The sequence below is a fragment of the Megalops cyprinoides genome, chromosome 15 (genome assembly GCF_013368585.1).
Source record: "Megalops cyprinoides isolate fMegCyp1 chromosome 15, fMegCyp1.pri, whole genome shotgun sequence".
NCBI lineage: Eukaryota > Metazoa > Chordata > Actinopteri > Elopiformes > Megalopidae > Megalops > Megalops cyprinoides.
Window position 1 is genome coordinate 22,875,001 of NC_050597.1, and position 21,042 is coordinate 22,896,042.

Here is a 21,042-nt window from a genome sequence, read left to right on the forward strand (position 1 = left end):
GCAAAAAGAATCGCGCTGGGCTCCGTGCCTCTCTGCCCCCCAGCCACTGCGCTGTTATCTCAAAGTGCGGAGGAGGCCGGATCGGCCCCCGTCCTCCATATTGTCCGTATCACATTATTTGCCGTGACCTTCTGTCAAGAACAATGAGCCGGGATCTGTGTGTAAACAGAGACTCTTTAAGCTCAGACTGAGGCAAAATTCGCCGTCCTCGCCCCTCGCCTCCTTCCTCAATGCCACCGAATCGTGCGTTAAGTCCCTTCTCTGCTGATTGATTAAGAGGGATTTTTTTGGCTTCCTTTTTTTTTTGTAATGAAGACATTTCTGAGTTTGTGTTAAAAGGACAGTATCGAGAGCATAAAGTCAGGCCTCAGTATCTGTCAGCTCAGATGTGCAGCTCTGGCATTTCAAAATATATAGCAATTTTACATTCGTATTTTTTTTATCCTCTGTAGAACAATATATGACCATTTTTAAATGCAATTATTGTAGTATTGTTGTTTTCAACATTAATATTAATGTCATATGGTTAATGTCAGCCAGTGATATTTTATAATTCCTTTTTATTTTTCAGCCTGCTCTAGGGGCATTTTTTAATTCATTTAATTACAAAATTTGTTGCACAACACCGTAGTGAGATAGAGAAAATGAAAATATGCATATCGGTTTGAGTCCCATAGTTTTTAGAAATCATTTTGCGGTGGTCTAAGGCCATGAATCACAAAGGAGCTTTTTATTATTCCTGGTGCTAAACCATAACTTCATATGTGTGAGAAATATTATCGCAATAATTATTTTCTTTATTGATAAAAACAATGCTGCCATTTAGACATACTTTGTAATATTAATGTGAAGTACTCTAATATGATGACATTTAAAAATAATTGAATGAGCAGGTTTTTCCCCAGTGTGTGTGTGTGTGAGACAGCCTGTATGTGATTATGTGAGATTGTGTTTCTTATATGTGTGTGTGCTAAAGAGTTAAAGACTGTATGTGATTGTGTGTGTGGTTATATGTGTGTGAGAGTCTGTATATGATTGTGCGTGTGTCTGTAGCTGTTTATAAGTGTGAAAGTATGTGCGCTATTGTGTGTGGTTGTGTGTGTGTATAAGTGTGAGAGTGTGTGTGCTATTGTGTGTGTAAGTGTGAGAGTCTGTGTACTATTGTGTGTGGTTGTTTTTGTGTGTGTGTTTGTATAAGTGTGAGAGTCTGTGTGCTGTTGTGTGTATGTGTGTGTAAGTGTGAGAGTCTGTGTGCTACTGTGTGTGGCTGTGTGTATGTAAGTGCGAGAGTCTGTGTGCTATTGTGTGTGGTTGAGTGTGTGTGTGTGTGTGAGTCTTTGTGCTATTGTGTGTGGTTGTGTGTAAGTTTGAGAGTCTCTGTGCTATTGTGTGTGGTTGCATGTGTGGTTGTGTGTGTGTGTGTGAGTCTCTGTGCTATTGTGTGGGGTTGTGTGTATGTAAGTGTGACAGTCTGTGTGCTATTGTGTGTGTGTGTAAGTGTGAGGGTCTGTGTGCTATTGTGCGTGATTGTGTGTGTGTGTAAGTGTGAGAGTCTGTTTGCTATTGTGTGTGGTTGTGTGTGTGTAAGTGTGAGAGGCTGTATGCTTTTGTGTGTAGTTGTGTGTGTGCAAGTGTGAGAGTCTGTGTGCTATTGTGTGTGTGTGTGTGTATGTGTAAGTGTGAGAGTCTGTGTGCTACTGTGTGTGTGCTATTGTGTGTGGTTGTGTGTGTGTGTAAGTGTGAGAGTGTGTGCTATTGTGTGCGTGCTATTGTGTGTGTGTGTGTATGTGTAAGTGTGAGAGTCTGTGTGCTACTGTGTGTGTGCTATTGTGTGTGGTTGTGTGTGTGTGTAAGTGTGAGAGTGTGTGCTATTGTGTGCGTGCTATTGTGTGCAGTTGCGTGTGTGTGTAAGTGTGAGAGTCTGTGTGGTATTGTGTGTGTGCTATTGTGTGTGGTTGCGTGTGTATGTAAGTGTGAGAGTCTGTGTGGTATTGTGTGTGTGCTATTGTGTGTGGTTGCGTGTGTATGTAAGTGTGAGAGTCTGTGTGGTATTGTGTGTGTGCTATTGTGTGCAGTTGTGTGTGTGTGTAAGTGTGAGAGTCTGTGTGGTATTGTGTGTGTGCTATTGTGTGCGGTTGCGTGTGTGTGTAAGTGTGAGAGTCTGTGTGGTATTGTGTGTGTGCTATTGTGTGTGTGCTATTGTGTGCGGTTACATGTGTGTGTAAGTGTGAGAGTCTGTGTGGTATTGTGTGTGTGCTTTTGTGTGCGGTTGCGTGCGTGTGTAAGTGTGAGAGTCTGTGTGGTATTGTGTGTGTGCTATTGTGTGCGGTTGTGTGTGTGTGTAAGTGTGAGAGTCTGTGTGGTATTGTGTGTGTGCTATTGTGTGCGGTTGCGTGTGTGTGTAAGTGTGAGAGTCTGTGTGGTATTGTGTGTGTGCTATTGTGTGTGTGCTATTGTGTGCGGTTACATGTGTGTGTAAGTGTGAGAGTCTGTGTGGTATTGTGTGTGTGCTTTTGTGTGCGGTTGCGTGCGTGTGTAAGTGTGAGAGTCTGTGTGGTATTGTGTGTGTGCTATTGTGTGCGGTTGCGTGTGCTCATGCATTTACGGCATGTGTGAGGCAGGCAGAGCGCGGCGCTGCAGATTGCCTCATCTCCGCGGCAGCGGCGGGTTGCCACTTTAAAGAGCACACCTTTCGGGCCTGTCTCCTCCCGAGCTGAGAGCTGTTCATTTAGTTGGTCATAACTAATAGTTTCTAATCTGAGCGCGGGAGTCTGCTGAGAATATTGGACAGTGTAAAGGTTAATCACCACTGCCTGGTTAGCCAAGGAAGACGGGCTAATTCCTCCAAAGGCAAATGGCATGCAGTTTTATCTCGCTGCAGATAAGGAGTGTTAATATACCCAGCAGAATGGATGCTCAAGGGCCCGGTTTCCCTTATCAGCAAACTTTACAACAGGAACTCGGCAACAGCGCAACCCCTGCGCCAGGCTCCATAAGCACCTCATTCCACCTCTCAAGCAGAACTATCGCTGAGCCCCCCCCCAACCCCCTCCCCAAGCCCCCCAGCCACGGCACACCCCCCCAACCCCGCTCACTCCCGCACGACCCCCCCCCCCCCATCCGCTACCGCCACCAGAAATCGGGGTATTATGTGCAACAGCTAATTGGAAGATCACTCTAATACATTAAAAGATAAAATACTTTGGCTGCCGGCCTAAAGTGTGGATCAGAACAGCATTGGAAGCTATCTAGCCTTGTCACACACTCAGAGATTTCCATACAAACACAGCAAGACCAATTACCCAAACACATCTTTGTTTGTACAACACATTCCCTGCCAGTACAGCGGCTTGCAGAAATTAGGGGTTGTGTGTGCGTGTGTGTGTGTGTGTTTGTGTGTGCAAGGGGGGGGGGGGTGCTGTTGGCTTCGGGGCTGTGTGCTTATGCGTAGGTGTGTGTGTGTGTGTGTGTGTGTGGTGTCAGCGGGGATGCTGGGAGGAAGACACACAAAGACAATGATATTAAGGTGGCAAGCAATCATTACTAATGGGAAACAAAGCATCTGTTTGAACGGTTGTTGTTTTTTTCAGATGCTAATTAATGTTTGTTTATTATTGGCTCACAGAGGGTGTCTTAATTTCTACTCATTTCTATTTTCCTCCCCTGCGTTTTTCCCCCTTGGAAACTTGACTGCTAAACTGAGACGTTTGAGATTTAGAATACAGGGTTTAGTTTCAGCATGAGAGAAATAGCGCAAGGTCTGTATGTCATTTCACTAATGTGCTATACAAAGAGCTAAGACCCTGACCACCCAGCTACAAGTACAGTGCAACTGTGTAACATCTGCCTGGTAAGAGGAGACTTTGTATTCTGCCTTTTCTGTGGATTTAAAGTTGGTGTAGGAATTTTACAAGGACTTGTGTTAATTTGCTGTATTTTCAGGTCTTTTATGTCATGCCTTTTCTTATATCTTTTGCAAATCAAGGTTAATGCACCGAACATTGGCTTTTTTTTTTTTTTTTGACTGATGTGTTAGGTTCTGCCCCATGACACGTTTATGTGAAAAGAACGTATGATGAATTCATTCCACATGATTGCTAACAGCTTCAGATGAGAAACCCTGTTGGCGGACAAGATTTGGAGGAATTGTTTCGTTTTAGAGGAATTTTCTCATCGTTGTTATATGAGCTTTTGTGCAGTCAAGAGCTGACCTCTCATGTATACTCTTGTCAGCACTCACGCTGGAACCCTTGAATTTAGTCAACTTTTGCCCAGAAGTGCAAACAGTGTTAGGCCCTTCATCGGGGATAAAGGCGACGCATTCTCTCCCCTGAGCACGGAAAGCAGGTTCTTTATGCTGAATGACGTCGGCAGGCGGCGTTGATGTGTTTGTTGATGGAGCGGAGGTGTTTACCGCAGCAGAGGGTGGTTTTTAAAATCAGCCGCTCCGTCCTCGGCGGATGGAAAACTGCATGTGTGCCGCACTGGAACAAACTGTTCCAGGCCAAGCTGCAGGTTGTGTTTGTGTGTGTGTGCGGAGGGAGGGTTGCTTGCATTAATGCATTGGATAATTGGCTAATGCTAATGCATCATTAGTGTGAGCTGCAGTGGAAATGTGGTCAGCTTTGATTAATCACGTGTCCAGTCTTTATTTGTTTATTGTCTTGCCTCACAAAAAATTAGACGTCCAAAAATACTTTCAAACCTTTATATTGATGAAAATGTTAAAAAAGGCATCTAGCTATGAGAGGACACTGGAGAAGACCTAAAGACAGGTAGTAGGATGCATACCTGTAACCAGGAGAAAGACCTAGCCACTACTGCGCTGTCCAATATCTAGGCCTCCGATCCAATAAACATGGCGTCAAGCTATCAATCACAAAGGTCTTTGCGGTGGTTTCCCACAGTCTAAGCAACATGCAGCAAATGCCTACAGTTGGGGAGATCTGGTGGCATCTCCCACCCCGCAGACATGACACCTGCAACACCAACTTTCCCCACGGCCTGCTTAAATGGATAAGGGATCACGCTTGTGAAAGGGATGCTCCAATGGCAGGGCGGGTGTCAGCGCCCACAACGTTACACTTCAGACATCCCGTCCTATCTCTGTGTGCTAAGGGGAGAAAGGGGGGGGGGGGGGGGGGGGTGCAGCCCAGCATCTCCAGTCATTGTGTCCTGATGCGGCGTTAAATCCAATTTTCTGCTGCATGTAAATGTCTTGTCACCCTACCGCATAAGCCTGGTTTTACATGTCCCATTCTCTCTTTAGATACTACGGTGCCACGGTGAGGTTAACATCGCCCGAAGACACTTCCTCTCATGTGGAGTCACTTTGGATCAGGGGTGCCAAACTCGGTTCCTGGAGGGGCCCGGTATTCATGTTCGCGTCTTTGCTTTGACCTCCGCCCTTGATAACTTAATTAGCCTAATTGTTTATTCGGTTTAACATTTTTGATGTAATGATCAATTGCAGTAGAAGACTGCATATATGCCCTATACTCAACATTTTAGTGTAGTATATTTGGGAAAATGCACCAGTGTGTGAATGTGTACAGGTAATTAACTAATTGTACCAATTAAGCCAGGGTAATTGGTTCAAACAAAAACCGGTGTGTACACCATCCCTCTGGCAATTTTGAGTGACACGCTGCTGTAGGTTATGAGCAAACGAGGAGCAAGGATGGGCTGAATTGCCTGTCCTTTTCATTATACTTTCTTGATATAATTTTTTTTCATTATGGTATTTGTTTCCTATTTTTTTCGAGTGACATCAGCCACAAGGCACTTATCCTCTTCAGGAAAAAATGTTTTACCTACTCCTCAGACCTGAGGAACTGAGACCAATCAAAGACCTGCAAAAATGGCCATTTTTGCACGGATCCATTAACGTAATTTTTAAAGCCATTGGCCAGACTTCATCTCTCCCTCATTTTGCTCTGCTGGTAATGACAGCGCCCCCTGTAGGTCAGTGAAGGACAACTAGAGATGGGTTAGGCTTTTTCTTCAGGCGGAATAGTATTACACAGAGCAGCAGTGTTAACAACTGGTAAGGTCAGTGGACTAATGATGTCTGCGAAGAAAATAAACAAATGTTGTAAGGGTGAATAAGCGCACATGCGATGATTAACACAGATAAAAGACCGTCGTACAAATTTTGTATCTTAAAATGTGTTTTATAGGTCAGTCAGGGGAAAAAATGTAGGACTTGGAAGTACGAAAAAATTCGCTCTCAGGGCGACCAGGTCGAAATGGACCGGCTACATCTGTATTAGATTTATACCCCAGTGAATGAATACAGGAGTCGACCGAGAAAGGGATGACGGGTAGTGATAGCAATGAGTGGGGATTTCAAAGTGTAGCGATGCCCTGTTAAACCTCAAACGGCCCATTTTTCACCAGAGGCTTTCCCCTCAGATCGATAGAGGCAATTCCTCCGCAACAAGATCCAGAATCGGTGTCCAAGCAGCGTGACGTCCTCCCCGCGCCGTTAGTCTGAGGCGCAGTACCGTCTCTCCCTCCGCCATTCTTTCCTTCTCATTGTTTCGATGAAACAATTGGCAGATATTACATTTAATTAAAGGCATCTCCTAGGGGCTGTCGAGTCTCCAGCCCACTCTGTTTGGAGGGGGTTGCATTACACTTTGCGGAGAAGCGTTGTTTTAAAAAAATGGAAAGTCATTTCCAGATACTTGTTCAAAAAGGTCAAATTCTTTTTAATGACTGAGGTTTTTCGATAAACGGAGAATGGGACTGACAATAATAAACTCGCAGATTAACATCGTGAGCGGCGGTTTAATAGAGAGCCGTGCACTGCAGACTTAATAAACTGCGATAGTTCATGGCGACTCTGTCAACGGGTGATTTCTCAATTCGAGACGGCCTCTTTGTTTGCCCCCGACTCAAGTCAATTTTAAGAGAGCAAATAAGGAAATCTGTTAAATGTTGCCTTTCGCACACAATGCGGTTATACACCACTGATTAATAGAGAGAATGGGTGTGACAGAAGAATGAGCCGTTTCTCTAATGGACAATTCCCTGCAGACTGATACCTTCTGGTTACAGAACAGGAGAGAGAGAGAAAAAAAAGAGAGCATGAAGGAGCAAGAAGAGGGGAAAAAAGAAAGGGAAATGTAGATGACATTGAGAAGGATCCAGTGCAGAGCCCGCCGATGCAGTTACGGAACGTCGCCATTCACGTAGGCTACGTACCGCAGGAAAATCTGAGCGGTTCAGTCTTGTGAAGCAATTAACGGCCGTGCTTTAATGCATTGATTCACACAGGTTTGTTTACCTGTCTGTCAGGTGTGTCGGCTGTGGCCTGCGTCTCCCGAGGTGCCGCCATCTGTTGGCGCGACGGTTGCGGTGGGTGTCCTCGACCTTGAACAGCGGCCGCGCCAAGTAGCTGGGCACATTAATGGTCTGTCCTGCACAAGGCCTTCATTCACTGCAGTGCAAAACCATTGTAGGTGCCCTTTAACTAACAGTAAAGGAAGAAAACAGAAGAGTTCCCCCCCTTACATTCACTGTTCTTTCCCCCTGCAGGAATAGTGTTTCCTGAGGTTGGCTAAACTCTTGTACTGGGACCAAGAAAGCCACTGTCACAAAGGCTAATTCATTACATAGCGGTTCGACTCATGCTATAAAGAAAGAAAAAACACACGCAAAGGTAGGTGCTGTAGTGAAATTTCTTTTATATTATAGTAGCTTGTGTAAAAATAATTACATATAATTATTACTAATTATATATAAACAAATTTAACAAGCCAATAGAGTATATATATATATAGGCTACACATACTGTGGGTTTGTTAGATTAGTTTATTCTGTGATATGCCACCATTAACACACTGCCACGTTTCAATGCAATGTCATTGTTTTTAAAATGACCAGCAATTTTTACGAAAAATTATTCATCCAAAAATAATGTTAAGTCAGGTTATGACACAGTCACAATTACTACAATAAAGAGGCCTTGCCTTTCTCTCGTAGCCTCTGATAATTAAATACCGACGCGTCGTAATAAAAGCATGGGTAAATGAGTGTTGAGGGGTTAATGTAACGTATCGCTTTCCCGCTGCAAACGGATTCTGCACGAGGCACACATATTAGTATGAATTTATGCACAGAAATTGAGCTCATTTCGCCGTGCTCTCTCTCTCCCTGGCTGTTTTGATCCGGGTCTATTGGTTAATTGTATTGAGATCCTGTTTCCTTGGCCCGGACCACTGACATGACAAACAGGAAGTTCTCATTTAAAATGACACTGCAAATACATTTACATACAAATTACATTCCGTTGCTTACACACTTGCACTGTAATTTAAAAAGTCCATTTATGACTGTAAACAAAACCAAACATTTGGCACATTTCTGCAGCTCTGTTCTTCGCCCTCGACTGATTTTTCTCTTTTTTTTCTTCTTCAAATAGTCCTGTTTCTCGAGTAATTGCATTGTTCGTATTTTTTTTCCCAGTCTTTCCATCTGTTAAACTACAGACCAGTGGGCACACGCTGACAATTGTTGGCTTAAATTACCTTACTGTCAAACAATACAAATGTAGTGAGTTGCCGGAGTAGCTTACATAGAAAATAAATACAGTATATGAATCGATCGCATTTGTTATTAAATCAATTATCTCAGTTTATAAATTAATATCACAATAAAATAGAACTGACCAGCAAGGCGAATGTATTGTTCGGATAGCAGCGTAATAACAAATCGAGGGCCTACTGTTTTACAGAAATGAGCGACTGATCTTCCCCGGTTAAAAAGAATCTCTTACTTCCAGAAACGTGTTTGATGAGCCATATTATAAGGACGGTCCATTTTCTATTACCTGGCTCTGCAGAGAAATGTTTAAGTAACTCGAAAATTACACAAGTGCCAGTGCTGTAGTAAATAACAGTGCAATGGGACCTGTCGATGCTATTCGTTGTAGATAAAATTGAATTGTTCTCACTGTTGGGTCTTTGTAATTGCAATAATATATAAATATTCATGACTATTATCAATATGCATATCCACAAACAACTAACAATTACGACGAAAGAAATAATAACAAACTACTGCAAAAATAGCAACTACTACAATTAGGCTACTCGGCTGCTCTACTATTAGTCATAATGATAATATAATGTTTATTAATATATTGCAATGACATATCTATCATTTCACAAAATTCATTTTGCAGTTCCTATTATATCAAGTTTTTGCTCATAACATTATTAAGTTGTTCAGGCAACAATGGGTGTTAGATACGCGTCCACACTGGCTGCAGTAGGTGCTCAATGCACGTCCCCGTCGGGCAGCATCCTTTTTTTTTTTTTTAAACCATGTCCTGCAATCACGGAGATGTATTCGAATCCATAATGCCACAGAATCTGCCGCTAATCTACTAACAAAGAAACGCAGACACATCCAATCCAGTCAGTGCTCGCTGGAGCAGAATAATCAAACTACCTTTTCACTAAATAAAGATTAGGCTACACATATAAAACTAGGCCTACTATTTTTAATTTGTTTGTTTATCATACCTGCTCATTCATTTATCTCTCTAAACTTGGGTACGACTTGTGTTTTTTTTATTATTATTTCAATTGCATTACATGTAATTCATCTATAAATTATTTTGTCCGTAGCATTCTGTCGCCTACTGTTTGACGCTGAATTTGTTTTTGTCATTGCGTAACCTTCAAAATGAGGGAGGGTCGGTATCTTTCACTTTACTTATTTGCAGTCGTTTTTCCCCTCTCTGTGACCATTCAAACAGTAATGTCATTGTGTATTTCTCGATGGCTGAATTGATTACAATGGGATTTGGAGTCGTTCGCGGTTTCAGGAATATCGGCACTCAGTGGTCCCCGCTCGCTCAGCCCGCTCTCAGCTTTTCAGATACTGCGTCTGCCCGACGTTGTTAAAATTCAGTCAGGGGGAAAATTCAACCGTCTGCCCAAATGCAGAACCTGTCAGTGGCTCGCAGTAATATATAAAGAGCTTTCAACAAATCACATTACTCGTCCCCTCTCAAATGAGCCAAATGTGTGTGTGTTTTTTTAAGAAAGAAAACAAGAAAAAGTACCCGACCACAGCAGATACACTTGTATGAATATGGGAAAAATATAGTGTGCATATAAATGTTGTACATTTGATGGACACGTGGGTGGCCATTATTCACTGTGATTATTACGTGTATGACTATATATATATATATATATATATATATATATATATATATATTTAAATGTAAATTGCATTTTGGTGGCAATACTTAGACATACATTATTCATTTTTAAGTCTTAATTTTCAGTGAGAATTTATGTTTTAATATTAATTTGTTTTGAAATGTAGTATTGGCTGGCCTGAATTACATAGCCATACTAGAAATGTGGAAATCTCTTTAATTTTAAGTTCTGCGTTGTCCATGGACCATTAATATTGTATTGTTCATATCATGAACTTCTTTGTTACACCATGCATGCATTTTTCATTACGGTAATCCGTAATTATTTTTACACAGCCTTAATCTTTCATATAGTTTCAATGTTTTACTTAAATATTTAATGGGTAATGTTGCTAGTCTTTCTGGGCCTCTGCATGCCTCTATTTAGATGCACCAGGTCAGAGAGAAGAGATGGGAAGAAAGCATAAATTTCACTGCCTGACCTGCCTTTCTCATTTCCCCCTTTCCAGCAATGCAGGAGAGGAATCCCAGGTAAATTATGTTAACTCTGCTTCACTCCCCTCTGACTGTGAAATTTATTTCACACGTAGAAGGCTAATGCAAATATCCATCAAATTCCTCATATAAACACAGAAAATCTTTTCATGTTCTGCTAATATATAAAAGACATAAAAGCTGTTATAAACCACAGTAATCATCATGACCATAGTCAACGCCTGAATTGAAGTGATGAGCTGTTTTGATAAGGGGGAACCACATACTAGCAAAGTGCAGAATTTGGGTGCATAACATACATGTTAATACTCCGTACTAGTAAAATGCATGATTGGGGTGCAATCATACATGGTAATACTGTGTACTGGTAAAATGTAGTATTTGGGTATATAGCATACATATTAATACTGTGTACTAGTAAAGTATATGATTTTGGCATGTAACAGGCACATTAATACTATTGACTAATAAAGTTCAGGATTTGGGCATACAACATACATGTTAATATGACTGATGTAAAAACCAAAACAGAAATGTCTTGTTGGTATCAAAATAAACAAAAAATCAAAAAAATCATTTGCTAATTCATCTTAATTTGTTTTAAAGACAACACGAATACTGCCACTACAACAACTAATAGTAATATTAAAATGATCCTTATTATTAGCTGTAGCAGTACTACCTGCAGTAGCGGTGGCCTCAGCAGTTTAACGTTTTTCAGGAACTTCAAACGTCAACTTTACCCCCCTTTATCCGTTCGCTTGTCAAGGACCAGTGCATTAGAAGGGCCGGGACGCACAGGTGAGTTTGTGTGAAGCCTGTGCAAGGGAAGGAATCACACACGTGTTCCAGCCTGCGTGTCTACATGCTGTCAGGGAGCGAGAAAGCTCACGCGTTCATTCTCACTCAGTCACACACAAACCCACAGACAGCAGAGGCATAGAGGTAGCCACAAGACTTAAGAGGGAATTCTACCCACGCCACACACAGAGCTTTCTTTCCCATAGTTTTTTTTTTTTTTTTTAAATGAGAAATGCTCACCACTGCTCTTGTTTGACTCAAGATGAGTGGCTGTGATAAATTCACATCTTGTGTATGTATGTGTGTGTGTGTGTGTGTGTGTATAAACACTAAACATACATATATATATATATATATATATATATATATATATATATATATATATAGAGTGTGTGTGTGTGTGTGTGTGCGCACACGTTTGGCAGCAGTATAATTGAAATGCTCCGGTAGCTTTTTGAACTTTGGATACAGGGAACAATGAATTAAATGAAGCTGTTTTACTGTCAGCTAGTGTTTTCGCCTGAATCATTGCACTGAATTGAAAAGCACAGTGCGCTCTTCACCGTTTCTCCCTCCAAATTGACCTTGGAGTTGAAATAGGTGTTAAAACACAGCGGCCTTGCCCCTTAAGTGCAGTAAAAACACAAACGCGGCCGAATAAACGCAGAGGTGGCGTTGGTCCCTGCGTGGCGTCGGATGGCACGGGTAATTGTGCTCTGGGGGTGACACACATTTCGACGTGGAAATGGCCCCAGTAAATAACGTTGTGTGATCAGGAACAAGGGAAACGTCTTGTTTTTGCCTTTGAAAGACAGTGGTAGTCCTGCGCACATTGTTTCCCGTTTTCTTCAAACAGAACAACAGAAATGGAAATCAAAGTCTTTATCCCGATCAGAATGTTGTTTTGTGCCTAACAACATTGTGGGGAATAAAAAAATTCAAATCAAAAAAGGGAAACAGAAATATCGTCATATAATCTACAACACTGAACGCCTCTGAAAATAATAACTAATTGGTGGTTGTGGTAAATGTTGTTTTGTCTTTCTACTGTCCGTGTGTTATAAAAATACTTCTGAAGCTTGGTTCTGCACACTTTAGGGAGGTTTAATTCTGACATCAATCCCTGTGGTCCTCTCTCCTCTAATCTCATCCAGTGCTTTCCTTCAGTGACTGAAAATAACACCAATCATATAAATCTGCCTAACCCCATTAAGGTATGAAATGTTTAATACCCCGTTTTCTGTAGGAAACCAGTGTTGACTCTCCCCTTTTGCTATCTTGTTTAGGATTTGGATGGTAACAGAGCATGTCAGAAAGCCGAGCCACAGCAGGGCCGTCACCACCAGTTTTTTTTTTTCATTTAACGCTGCTGTTAATGGAATCAAGGTTATCTCATATTCATTCTCTATCAGCAGATAATAAAAACAGATTCTCACAGGGACATGTCTGGTGTTACTGATTAATTAGCTAAAGTTTCTGTAAAAATATATTCCTTTAATGTAACGGTGGGAAAGGCAAAGATAAAAAATAGCATATTTCTTTTTCATAGTGAAATAAAAATATCACCATCTTTTTGATACATTTTTAAATATAAAACACTTCACTAGATGGTATTGTTATTTGTATTGTGTTATACATTTGACCACCACCACTATGGTCTGGTAGTGTTTTGTTATTTATGAACACTGATAATATTTTTAAGAAAACAGAATCACATTTGTTTTCATAACTGAGCACTGCTAGTGCAAACGTAACTCCAGCACGGACTGCCCCATTTCCTTGTGGGGGACCTGTGGCAGTCGGATTGGGGCCTGAAGGTGGTGAAAGGGTTAAGGAAACAGGCCTGCAGGTCCATTCCAACATCTGTACCTACCGCTACGCAGATGCCACCTCTCTCCCATAATTCATTTATTCTTTAATTTCACAGCCCGGGCCCTGCCACAAAGGGCCATAACCGCTTCGGTAGGCCGTTTCGGGGGCCTCCCGCCTGCAGCCGGCGAAACTTTAGCTACCCCCGAGGATTTCGGGTCCTTGTGGGACTGTCAAAGGCAATAAATATTTTTCTTTTTGTCCATCATTAGACTCTCCTAAGGATGTGCCCCTCTTTTGTGGGCAGTTGTTCTCCCAGCCACCTTTTGAGCAGGAAGAATTCTCAAGAGCGAACAATGCCGCCCCGAAGCAGGGCCAGTCAGGTTTTAAGGGGAGTAACAGTTCGGAATGCGAAGGCCCATCTCGGATGGCATTGCCCAAAAGAGCACTTCTGTGCTTCAACGCCGCATTTTCAGGGAGGACTTTGTGGGGGGATATTGGGGGGGGAGGAGGAGGAGGAGGAGGAGGAGCGGTGAGGAGGGAGAGAGGCGCGGAGCACAGTAAATAGATGCACTCAGGAGCGAGTAGAGCGTCTTCGTTCTTAATTAGGGAAGTAACTCTGGAAATGCGGAGTGTCAGTCGCGAGACGGGCAGCATTGTGGGGCCTGTGCGCGTCTTCACAATGTGAGGTAATTGGAGTTGTACCTTTTAGAAAGCTGCTAATTTCACATAGGAAGTGCTAACAAGACCTTTGTGTGTCATGTTTTCCTTCTCCTTTTCTCAGGGAGTTACAGACCTCGAGTGCTAGGAATGGCTAGGGCCTGAACCTGGAGAGGGAAGCTGCAGTAATGAACCACTTCACATGGTGGTTTATCAAAAAAAGAGAGAAGGAAAGAAAAAAAGAAGCCTAATTTTAAGGTCTGAGAATAGCAGGCTACACAAAGGGTACTGTTTAAGCACATTATTCAGGGTATTCTCCAGCGGTACACAGTCTTTACCGCAATGGGGCACTTATCACAAGTGTACCAATCTCACCCCAATGGAAACAAACCAACTTCATCCGTCAATGTTTACCATTATGGATTTCATTTTAAAATCCCATATGCGAGGTTCCGATGGTTCAGACTTTTGTCTTTATTGTGTCTGAAGCTCGGCCGTGTGGACGAACTGCAGCTTTCGAGCTGAGAAACAAACAAAACACTTCAGGAAAAAGTCAGATCGCTTAGAATGCAATTACTTTCAGGCAGCCACGTGCAAACGAAATACTGTTAAAAATTAAATGAAACTGATCATTCCTTATAAGAATATTTCTTATATATAATAGAATATATATATATATATATATATATACATAGACAGAGTTGTAAAACATACATTTTTGGGGACATTATATACACTGTATGTATTTATATATATATACCTTATATAAGGTATATAAATATATACCTATTACATACAACACAAACACACACACAAGTACATATATAAAATATATATATATATATATATATATATATAAAATCTCATCAAGTGAACAGAATTTGGAAAATTCCAAGTTATAGCACTGTATTATAACAAGTTTAAGGTATAAGGGGTAAAGAGATGATCATGTAGAGTGTTTTTCAGAGTCTACAGACCTAGGATCAGTGTGTAGGGGGAGCATCTGTCTGGAGTATGATTTCCACACACTGGCGACTGACAGCTTGATGACTCCCTCAGAGATGAGAGTGTGTCTCTGGCCATACTCTTAAAGCCAACTCTTAGTCTTGGCCTTGCCATTAAAGCTGGAAGAGGTTAAATGGAGGTTCAGCTGTCCAGCCGTGGGCGCTTCACTGCCCTTGGGATGTGGCTCACCGTTCGCAGTGTCCGTCTGTGTCCGAATTTCCGCGTGTGCCCCGCTGAACAGCGACGGCGATCCTCCGCTTCCCGAGAGCCACGGTCAACAATCTGGCTGAACGGCAGAAACAAAGCACCGCAAATGGGAGAGGACGGGGAGGGGTGGGGGGGGGGGAGCGATGGAGTAATCGTGGGCCATAATGACTCTCCTTCTGTTGAACAAACACGTCTAAGCCATGGGCCGGTATTTGTGTCCCTCAACGAGCACGGCCTCTTGTGCCCAGGCATTCCACATACTTAAGGTGGGGTCTTAAGAGACACAAGAGAGCACAACAGCACTCCCCCCCACCCCCCCCCCCCCACCACACACACACACACACACACGCCCAACCCCCCCCCCGCCCCAAAAAAGAAAGTTCCGTTCCCCCCTCCTGACCCCATACAACCCCCCACCCCACCCCACCGCCCCCCATCCACAGCTTCTTTTCCCCTCTGAACAATAGCGCCCTGCTCACAATTAGTGCCCCCGTGCTCCCTTGTAGGGCTGTCGGCATTGAGGGGAACTGCAAGCTTCCCAAAAGTTACCCCCAATTTCCGTTGTGCTTTTGTGCACTGGTGGCCCTCCTCTGAAAGGCTCAGTTAGGTATTGTTGCCGAGAGGGGAACGAGAAGAGCATGTCCGCAGCGGCGGCGGTGGCCTGGGGTCTCCCGGGTGCATTGTGCTGCTGCCTCCTTTCAGGTCGCCAGAATGCGGTTCTGATTAAGGGCCCAGCATGGGTCTGCACTTCCGGAACTGAGCCCTGGACCCGACCCGCACTCAGCCTGGCGCCAGGCAGGTACTCCACGCCATCCTATTGATCACCGATAATGCCGATGACAATAGGTGGCGATAAGGATCATTAAAAATAATGAATAATCCTCTAGAGTTACCCTTAGTGCCCCCCCCTCCTACATGCCTCTTAAGGGGAAGTGAAAAGGAGAGTGGGTGTGGTGTTGTGGAGTGGAGGACCTTTCTTTTTTTTTGGGGGGGGGGGGGGGGGAGCTCAGAGGAGCTCAGGGATGATCAGCTGCAGTGTTGGGCAATGGGGCCATGAGAGATGTGACAGGTTGTGTAAGGGTTAAGGGGTGTTATAGAATAAGGTGATGGGGTATGTCTGTTATGCTATAATGGGCTATGTCAGAATTACAGGCTGATGATGAATGGAGCAATAGGACTATGTACTACTGTGTAGTACAGGGGAAAAGGCACCGGCCATCACAGTACTGCACTGCCCTGTTAATGAGAAGCTGAATGGGGAGATGCTGGGGGTAATGGGGCAATTCTGAATGGGGTAACGCAGCACAGTGATGGCTGGCACTGAGGTAAAGGGTCAGCGCTGCATGGGACGACGCCGGTGCAATGAATAAGACAGCGTCGTGATAATGGGGTGGTGTATGGAGATGCAGGGCAGTGTGGGATTGGGGAGGCGATAGGATAATCTGGTACTGCAAAGGACGACATCGGGGATGCTGGGGGGGGGGGGGGGACCACTGAAAAGGGGCTACGTGTAACAGGGCGAGGGGGCAGCCAGCGGCGGCGCGAGCGGGGATGGCGGGAAAAAGCGAGCTGATGTCACACGGGGCTGCAGACGGGGCTGTATCGGTGCCATTGTCGCCGGGGACGTTACAGCGGGAGCTGTCAGAGGCGCGACGGCAAAATGACAAGCACTGGAGTCAGGACACGGAGGACGGCTTTGAAAGCGTGTCATCTTTTCTTCCCTCCCTCCGATGTCTTGTAAGATAAAAGAGCGGGGGAACGAACAAAAGAAACAGAAGAGAAAAGGACAATGCGCAGAGACTGAGGGTGAGAGGCGCCGTTTTGACATCTGAATTACATTTTAGACCGGGGTAAGAAGAAAGGAAAAATAACTACGGCTTAGTTTTTTTTCTCGTTTTTTTTTTTTTAACTCTAACTTTATTTGGTCTTATTGCTCGGCTTATTACATATTGCTCACAACCACAACACGGCCTCGTGTGGGCATCTGTACATTGTCAACATGAACACAAACCAGACAAAACAGACAAAGCGAGACAAACGCGTATTTACATGCTAGAAATAGACGAATGGAGCCTCTTCCTGAGAGCAGAATGCCCTCGATTATCCGCTGGGGCTGCACAAGATCAATCCCGAGGCTAAAGGAATCACTCAGACACGGGATGTGCCTCCACATTCGGCGTCTCTCTATAAATACATCCACCGAGGTGCCTGACACTTTCTCCAGCGGTGACATGTGGGTGTCAACGGCAGTCACGTCCTGCCACCGGGCTGGCTTTTTTGCTTTATAGCTGGGAGATGTCTGGCGGTCATTACCCCCTTCACGGCTCATGCGTTTTTTTAAACAGCGACGGGATGTCTGGGGAGTTTGCGTGGAACTGTCAGGAAAGGGGTTTTCTCTGAAACGGTTAGGTTGCCTTGGGACAGGGGCACCGTGATGGTGTACGCAGGAATTGCGGGGATAAAATGGGTGTGAGGGTATTCAGAGGCTGGGGAATAGGGCAAAAGAACTCATGCCCTGTGTAACTGGACAAGTCATTTTACTTCTGAGAGGTTGAAGGTAATCTTCACAGGCAAATAGGTTAAAAATGTCAAATCTACACTGTGATTAATGAATTGTGTTTTATCCAGATTATTCTTACAGGTGTCTTTTAACTGGATGAATAGTCTTTTTCCCGTGTGCGATAACGCTGCAACCACTAGGGGAGAGCAAAGAAATTTCAGCGCTTTCCACACCGTCATCCTCCCACCCCGATGGAGCGTGTGGTGTGGGGTGGTCTTGAGGGTGGGGGTGACATGGGGGGGGGGGTTAGCAACAACCAGACAAACCAGCGCATTTTGGGGGCCGAACGTCACACGACCGCCGGGGCGCCCCCTCTCCAAATTATCCGCAATAAAATCAGAGTTTTGAGAAATGGCTGGGCGATAATGACCCCCAGCCAGGGCCACGTCTCCGCCTGTAAGGGAGACCCCACCATCGCTAACACGCAGGTGCTCCAACATCAGCCAGAGTCCCGAGCCACGGCATCTGCTGCTCCTCATAATAACCTTTCAGGGTATTTAGCGGTAGCATGTAAGCACTTACACTGCTTTGATGGTTTCAAGTCCAAAGATGTCAATCAGGTGCCTACCAAATCAGCATGAAGAATTCATTTACACTTATTCTCTGGCTATTTGGAGTAATTTTATGTGCCAGTATGCTGCATAATACACTTTTAATGTACAACTAATTCTCTACCATTAATTTGTCAACATGATTACTGGATATGCCACCACCGGGAGAAGCTGGCCGCTTTTTAAATATATACAAGACATTAATGTATTTCTTTTCAGGTTTACATCAGGGACGGTGGAGATTTACATAATGCTACCATTGAGGTCTGTGACAGGCCCTCTCTCGGAGAAACCTCTTTTCTGAGTTGATTTCTCGCACAAAAGCACCCCTCGTTCCCCCCCAACTCACTCAGCTGAATGCCTTCGCTTTTCACAGATCAGGCATTAGTGGGATGATCGTCTCGAAGGGGGGTGGGTTGGTGTGTGGGGGGGGGCTGCTTTAAAAAGCGGACCATGCTGTCGTCTTGCGCTGAAATCTCTATGCTGTCTGTGTGTTTTCCTTTCGTCGCTAGGGCCATTCAGGAAACGAGCGGTCCCATTTGATGGAGTTAAGACCCTCGCCGAGAGCAGGGAGATGAGATCTGACCTCTGACCTCTCGGCTGTACTGGGTCAGACGGGGGGAGGGCGGGGCCTGAAGGGCCGTTTGCATTGTGCCGGTGTTTACTTCCTCTGTGCGTGTGAAGTGGACGGGAGAGAATAGGAAGGGACGAGCCACAGCCGCAGTCACACTGGTCACCCGCATCTCTCGAAAACCACACGGTCACGTTACAGTTCTTCTCTTCTCTTTAATCAAACGATTCCGTTCACAAGCTTCAAATGGGAGAGGAGGTCAATCATTACAAATTTGACAATTTTGTAGTTTGCTTAAATCGATCACCTGAAATATTATTTCCAGGTGTGGCATTCAGGAGACACGTAAGACAGAGCAGGACACCACTGGAATATCAGTGAGGTTCCTGTGGACGAGGGGGAAAAAGCTTTGCAATCACAACATAGTCACACAGAATCCCTGAATCTCTGGATCTCTCTTTTTTTTTAACTAGATATGATCCATCAAGTAAGAGGAAGCTGTCACACCTTGTTCCGTCTGCCTCTGTCAGGGCTAATCTTCAGAGCGAGGGGAGGGGAGTGGTGTCGGCCATCTCTTAATCAGACATGCCTCATAGAGGCAGAATCTGTAGGCTGTTTGGTCCCGCCCTCATTTGGGGATCTGGCTTCAGCAACCGCCTCAGGGCCCGTCCCCACTGGGATGAAGAGCAAGGGGCTGGGGTGGGTGGGGGGGGAAGCAGCACACTCTCCGGTGAAACGTTAGCTTAACGACGCCGGCGAGACGCTGCGAGCCACAAAGGAGTTGTCTCCTCACAGCAGGACCCGGGGAAGCGATAAGTGCAGCCATTTAAAACACGGGCAGATATTTCCAAACAAGCCTCCCAAAAATCATCCCGTCCTGAGGCACAGCCTGCGATGACACCGGCTTCCCCCACCTCCACTGCTGTGTGTGGGGAGACACTACCAACCACCACTCTGCGCGTTTGAGGCCCGGTGGCACGAAAAGCCTTCTGAAAACACACGGCCAACATGCAGCTGAACGTTTTACTCAGCCATTTTCCAATGTGGCAGGATGCAGTAAATGTGTTCACTACATTACATATTACATTACTGCCATTTAGCAGACACTCTTTTCCAGAGGAACTTACATCAGTTACAATTTTTACAATGTTATCCATTTTTACAGCTGGATATTTACTGAGGCAGTTGAGGGTTCAGTACTTTGCCCAGTGGTGACAGGTTTAACCAGTGAACCTGCGGTGACTTGTGGGGACAGTGGGGGTTGTGTACTCAGCAGGTTCCAGGTCAGGCTGTTTGCCGTCAGGCTGCAGACACACAGTAAAGGAAATGTGTCACAAGGTACAAGCTTAGTACTTCCCTCCAAAAAAGTTCACGGCAGCTGAAGGTCAGAGCTCGGTGTGGTCCAGGTCTTCCCGAACACCCACAGGAAACAAGCATGGCAGGTAGGGGTGGGCCACTGCCACTGCTCCTTGTATGTCTGAAGGAGCATAACGAAAAGCGGCCTTAGCAGAGCGAGTAATGGGAACTCACAGGCTTTTTTGAAGTCAGCCTAGCGAGGGCCCCTGGGGGTTGAGGTCCAGAGGCGACCGGCGGGCCAAGAGTGACCCCGCCGGCAACAATGAGGCTCCGGACTGCTCAAACACCGCCCCACCAAACAGGAAGTAGTAACCTCCTCTGGCAGGAAGCTGGTGTGATGTCTAGCTGGAGATCAAAAAACGGCCCCACATCCAGCTTTGGCCGAGGTACACAGGCATGTGTTATGTGTTTGTACAGTAGCTTCACATCAAAGAGTTTTCTTTTTTTACGGTTGTTGGACATTTCCTTATGAGCGATCTTTAATGGACGGGGGTGAACAGCTGCTGACTCTGTGCTATGGCAGCATATTTAACTGCTGTTCAGGCACGTCCATACTCTCAAGCCCTTTAGGAGCTGCTAGCTTTACAATACAGCCATTATTGTGTAGAATTATTTTCTGGCTTAGATTATTTAGTGAATATTTATAACATTATATAATATATAACATTGTAATATAAACTTAACAAATATTTATTTTTAGAACATTTAATGTCACTATTAAGCCCTGTGTTCATTATGAAACAGAAAAATGATACAGATTCAAAATGTAGGTCTGATGTCACAGCAAAACATGATTCAAAGTGCTTCAATTCGTGGTAATGATAATGTGCTCTGAGTAAAATGCATT